Source organism: Eptesicus fuscus, chromosome 22 (assembly GCF_027574615.1).
Source record: "Eptesicus fuscus isolate TK198812 chromosome 22, DD_ASM_mEF_20220401, whole genome shotgun sequence".
Lineage (NCBI taxonomy): Eukaryota > Metazoa > Chordata > Mammalia > Chiroptera > Vespertilionidae > Eptesicus > Eptesicus fuscus.
In genome coordinates, this window is record NC_072494.1 from 36422690 (window position 1) to 36428689 (window position 6000).

The window sequence follows — 6000 nt, forward strand, 5'->3', positions numbered from 1 at the left end:
CAGTCTTGGTTTTCCTCCTCCTCAGTCCACTCTCCCTGAGGCCATACGTGTAGACTGAGGAAGAGGAGGAGAGCAGCAGGAATGAGCACACTGAGAGCGTGAGTGACTGGCTCTACACCTTACACGAGCCATTGGCATCCGCTTGGTCCAGTCCCACAGATGTCGCTTGCTCTTGATTATAGAGTGCTGCTTGCGCAGGCCTGCGTGCATGGCTTAGTCAGCCAGGATGAGTAGCTTTGGTTGAATGCTCATGTGTCCAGCGGTCAGTGGTTTAGTCTCTCGGGCCAGCAACAAGCCAAACTAGTTCTCAAAAGAACAGTGACCTGGCAAAAAGAGCATCTGTTTGCTCCCAAAGTCTTAGGCCCTCCTGGGATTTTCCTATTGAGTTTGCCACAGGCTCCACGTGGTATCTCAAGATTGGTCTCCCAAATTCAGAGAGACTGGTGTTCAGCCAAAACGAAATAAGAGAGACAGGATTTACTCTCCCACCTAAAACAACAACCAAAAAACAGACAAAATTTTTAAACGACTATTTATAAGACAATGGCCATTTATAAGACATTTACAAGACCAGGCAATGAAGGGCAGCAATCTCTTTGAAATGGGAAATAAATAAGGTCAACCCTCTGATTGCCCCAGCTTACTACATTAGGAGAGTTTCCAGGTCTCAGGTAGGATGGGGATCCCAGGTCAAACCTGGTGGACTCCCTGAGTTAAGGAGACAATGCTGAGAGTACAAGGCAGGTGGATCTCACAGGAAATAAAACTGGAGAGAAGAGAGTTCCACAGAGGGGGAACTCTGGAGATCTAACTCAAATCCCCCTCAAGTATTCAGCTGAGCACTGATCAGCACATACCCACAAGGAATCTGGGAGGTGGGGCAAAGAATAATCTGAATAGATTAAAGAATTAAGGAAACATTGCTCAGCACACACGAGCTGGGAATAGGGCCCATTCCTACTGGCCAGCCTGGAAAACCCCATCATTCGTGGGACGTAGAACACATGAAGCAAGAGTGGATAGAATTGCAAAGAGACATGGACATATCTATAATTATGGTCAGAGATTCTAATACCCCCCTCTCAATAACTGATAGAACAAGTTGTCAGGATATTTTGACACAAGATATTTGAACAACACTATCAACCAACTTGATCTAATCAACATTCACAGAATACTCTACCCAACGACAGCAGCGGACACGTTTTTTCAAGTAAACATGAAACTTTTATCAAGAGAGATCATCTTCTGAGCCACAAATAAAACGCAATAAATTTTAAATGATTTAAATCATACCAAGTCTCTTCTCTGAGCACAATGGGGAAAAAATTAGAATTCAATATAAAAAGATAACTAGACAATCCCCAAATATTTGAAAACGAAATAACACTTCTAAATAACCCATGGGCCAAAGAAAAGAGAAATTAGGGAGCATTTTGGATTGAATGCAAATAAAAACACAACCAATCGAGGTCATCGGGGTGCTGCTAAAACTGTACTTAGGGGGAATGGGTAACACTCAACAGATGGTAAAGGAGAAAGGTTTAAGTCAGCAGTCAGAGCTCACTTCTGTCACTGCCCTGTGGTGATGCTCTGTTCGCATCTCCCCACCAGAGCGCAGCTAAGCAGTGCGTGCAACACCTCCCAGCCTCCATCTACCAAACATAACACAATGCCAGGTCCACCCCAGGCCTCCAGAAACACGACTTCTCTGACCCGAATTCCACCTTTGCTGGCTTCCCCGACCCAGGAGCTAGGAGAATGCCCTCCGGACCTGGGCCTTCTGTTTTATTCCATTTGGAATCAACAAAAACCTGGGCTCATCACATGGCCCAGGGAGACACTGGGGACTGGAGCTGGCCCCACTCCCAAGTCCAATCTGTGAGACGAGCCGGAACCAGCCCCTTAGCTTTTGCACCGCTGTTCCCTCCTCACGCAGCTCTTCACGTGTCCGGCTCCTTCTCGGCGATTGGTTTCAGGTCAGACATCCTCAGAAAGGCCTTCTGGGTAATGCTCCCCGGCTGTCTCAGCCTGCCCCTGGCCTAGAGCCCTTCTCCTGGGGTCCTCACTCGGAGTTTGCTTTGGAGAACTTCCCCTCCCCCAGTGGATTCAGTTCTGGTAAAACTGTCCGTCAAGGTGCCCTGTCTCCCCTGGCCAAAGAGTGAGAACCAACTGTCCCTGGATTGTGACTCCTGGGCAGAGTGTCCCCAAAACAGACGACTGTCGGGAGACATTGGTCACAAAGGCCACCCCCTCTGAAGAGACTGTTGGTGCTTGCCACAACATAACCCTCCTCTGTGCCTTCTTATTCTTTTTCTCCTTTATTCTTTCCTTTGATCTATGAACTTCCCTTATCCTTCCAGAAATTTCTTTTTGGTTAAGTTTTCCTGAGTTAGTTTCCATTGCTTGCGATAAAGAACCTGATGCAGGACCCCCATAGGTTAGAGGTCAACCAAAGGACTTGTATGTATGCCTATAAGCATAACCAATGGACACAGACAGTAGGGGGGTGAGGGCCTGTGCTGGGGGGTGGGAGCGGGCAGGGAGAGGTCAATGAGGGGAAAAGGAGACATATGTAATATCTTAAACAATAAAGAATTTAAAAATAAAAAAAATAATAGAGGCCCTGATGCTAATATCCCAGCTTTAGTCATTATCTGTTTACTCCCTTTATAGCATTTTTCAAAATCCAAATTGATTTTTTGAAATTCGTTCGCATGTTTATTGTCCATCTCCACCGCTAAAATGTGAGCTTCGTGTCAGCAGGGACTTTCTGTCTTGCTCCCGGTCCGGGCGTCCCCCAGCGCCCAGGCCAAGGCTGGCAGGCAGCAGGCTCCAGCAGGAGGCAGGCCCACGCCTCCTGTGTCCCCCCCACGGGGAGCTGTGTGACAGGGGAAGGGGGGGAGCCTGGGAACCAGGGGTGAGCGTCCACCCTCCCCGGGGCAGGCCCACTCCAGCTTTGGATTCCCAGCAAGGCTTTCCAAGACCAGATCCCCCCTCTCCTCCCCCTTTGATCTCTGCCGGTCCTTCCTAAATCTCAGGCAGTGTCTTGTAAATCTTTAATTACAAAAAAAATTGCAACCCAACCAGCAAATACACGAACACTGTTGATAAATATTTAAAATTGCTTCAGCAGCAGATCTGAAGGGATTAAGAAAAGATATATTGGAATGACAGTTATTAAACACTAAATCCCAGTAAATGTTACAGAGCAGATAAATAATGCAAATCCTGACAGCCGCTCTGCTGTTGACAAGACAGGGGAGACATCTGCCCGGGACATGGCACCAGGGGAGGGAGCGGCCCCGCGGCCTGTGGCAGGGAAGCCAGGGGCCAGGACCTCCGTGGGCTTAGCTGTCTGCCTCCTGGAGGCTGCCCTGCCTCACCCTCCCTCAGCAGCTCTACGGAGAGGTGGGGGATGTGGCTGGAAGGCAGGAGAGAGAAGGCTCCAGAATGGCTGTATCTGGAGGCTCTGGCAGTTGAAGTCTCCCTCGGGGCTGTCCCTCAAGCTGCCCAACCCTGACTCTTCCCAGGGCTCCGTAACTGGGACTTGGGGTTGCCACCATCACACAAGCTTTGGGAAGGAAGGAAACCAGCCCTCCTTCCTCCATTCTACTCCCTACTCATCCATATTCCTACTTGATGCCTTCTTTCATGCGTGTGTTCAATTACTTATCCATGTACTAATTCACTTATTAGTTTCTCACTGGCAAAACAATTAGCAAGCACTTGTTATAGCTGGGGAGATCCAAAGCTGAGGAGGCCCAGCCCTTACATTCATAATCTGAGAGCCTAGAGGGGGAATGTGGAACGGAAAGATAAAAACATTACAACATGGCAGACTCTTGGCACTTACAGATTCCATATTTGCAGTGTGAGTACTTAATAAACAACCACAAGTCTGGGACTGTCAGAGATTTGCACTGCTGCCCGGCCAGGGTGGCTCAGTGGTTGAGGGTCAATCGATGAACCAAGTCAGGGTTCAATTCCTGGTCAGGGCACATGACTGGGTTTTGGGCTCGATCCCCAATAGGGGGTGTGCAGGAGGCAGCTGATCCCTAATATGGGGCGTGCAGGAGGCAGCCAATCAATTATTCTCTCTCATCATTGATGATTCTATCTCTCCCTCTCCCTTCCTCTCTGAAATCAATAAAGATATCTTTTTAAAGAAATGCACATACAATTTTTTTTTTTAAAAAAAGAGAGAGATGTGCACTGTTGTTGAGACACAGATTTGAATTTCACCTGCACCAAGGCTGGTGTGTGGGAATGAAGAGGGCATTGGACACTGTCTGGAGAAAGCAGGGAAGGCTTCCTGTAGGAGGTGATGTCTGAGCACCATCTATTTACCAGGCAATTTGCTGTATAGCTCATTTGCCAGGCCCGCTTTAAAAATTAGAAAGTCAGAGATCAGCTTGTCCAGGGTCACAACGATAGCGGCAGGACAGGATTAGAACCAAAGACTGACTCCAATGCTGCTTCCTGGGGGCCCAGCCAGCTGCCTCTACACAGTGAAGAAGAGCAGGAAACCCTCTTCCCCCAAGAACAGCAAGACACGGTTCTCTGGTTTATATGAGATATAATTTACGTTCGGTAAAACGCACAGATCTTAGGTGTACAGTCCGGTAAGTTTAGACAAATGTATGCACCCGCGCAGCCAACATCCAAACCAAGATATAGCCGAAACCGGTTTGGCTCAGTGGATAGAGCGTCAGCATGCGGACTGAAGGGTCCCAGGTTCGATTCCGGTCAAGGGCATGTACCTTGGTTGCGGGCACATCCCCAGTAGGGAGTGTGCAAGAGGCAGCTGATAGATGTTTCTCTCTCATCGATGTTTCTAACTCTCTATCCCTCTCTTCCTCTCTGTAAAATATCAATAAAATATTAAAAAATAAAAAGATATAGACTATCCCACCCCCCATTCAGGTTCCCCACAGGCCACCACTGTTTGAATTTCTATCACCATAGTTGGTGGTGCCAGTTCGTGAACTTCATGTAAATGGACTTACACGTGTAAATGGCTTCTTCCCCTTAACGCGGTAAGAGCGGGTTTTAAGAAGGGACTTTTGTAGGGCGCTAAGGGCAGTCCTTCAGAAATGCCTAACAAAACGAAGTGACATATCACAAGTTCTGCCTGAACTACAGACAAGAGTAGATGGGCTGGCACTGCCCGGGGCACCCACGTCCCTAAGTTGCACTGCTTGTCGCAAACCTCTAGGGGGTGGGTGTCAACCACAGAGGCTCAGGGGTCGGCCCCCCAACATTCTGGGTCTGGGGAGCCTTTGACCCTCTTGAGCCTGTCCCCTCACCTCTTCTCACAGTGTAAGCACCTGGGGTGTACTTGGGCTGTGAAGTCACCCCAGAAGTCACCCCAGCCTCCTGGGTAAGGAAGACTCGCTCCTACCTGGCCTCAGGAGGCCCCCTGCCATGCTGTATTGCCTGGCACACCTCTCTCGTGTCTCCAGGAAGCAGGAAGACTGCTCAAGGAGGCTCCCCTCCCCCCACTCAAGATCCTGGGCCGCAGTCTCGGTTCTGGTTTTCCAGAAGCTTCTTTTCTGGCTGCATTCTTTCCTGGCTTCATGTCGGTTCTCTGTGAGTCAGCACCTGCTGCACGCCTCTTGTCTCTGTCAAAGCCACCTCCCTTTCTGGAGGCCCAGCAGTCCCTGCTGCCGCATGCAGAGTGCCTCTCTTCTCCTGTAAAGAGCAGGCACCACAGACATGGCTCGACTCGCAGAATAAACAGATCAGCTCAGGGCACCAGGCCTGTCGATGGAGGATGTGGCATCCAGGTGGTTCCCAGGGAGGAGCAGCACATCCCCCAGTGCTGCTCAGTTACAGATTCACCCTCTGGGAAAAGCACTTTTATACATGAAACCTGGGTAGCAAAATGTCCTGAATCGGCAGCAACGGAGACCCCTGATGTGGCCTGGGACGGGGTCAACTGCAGGAATGGAGCCATGACCTTGGGACGCTCTGGATAGTCCAGGTCCCCTCCCCCCT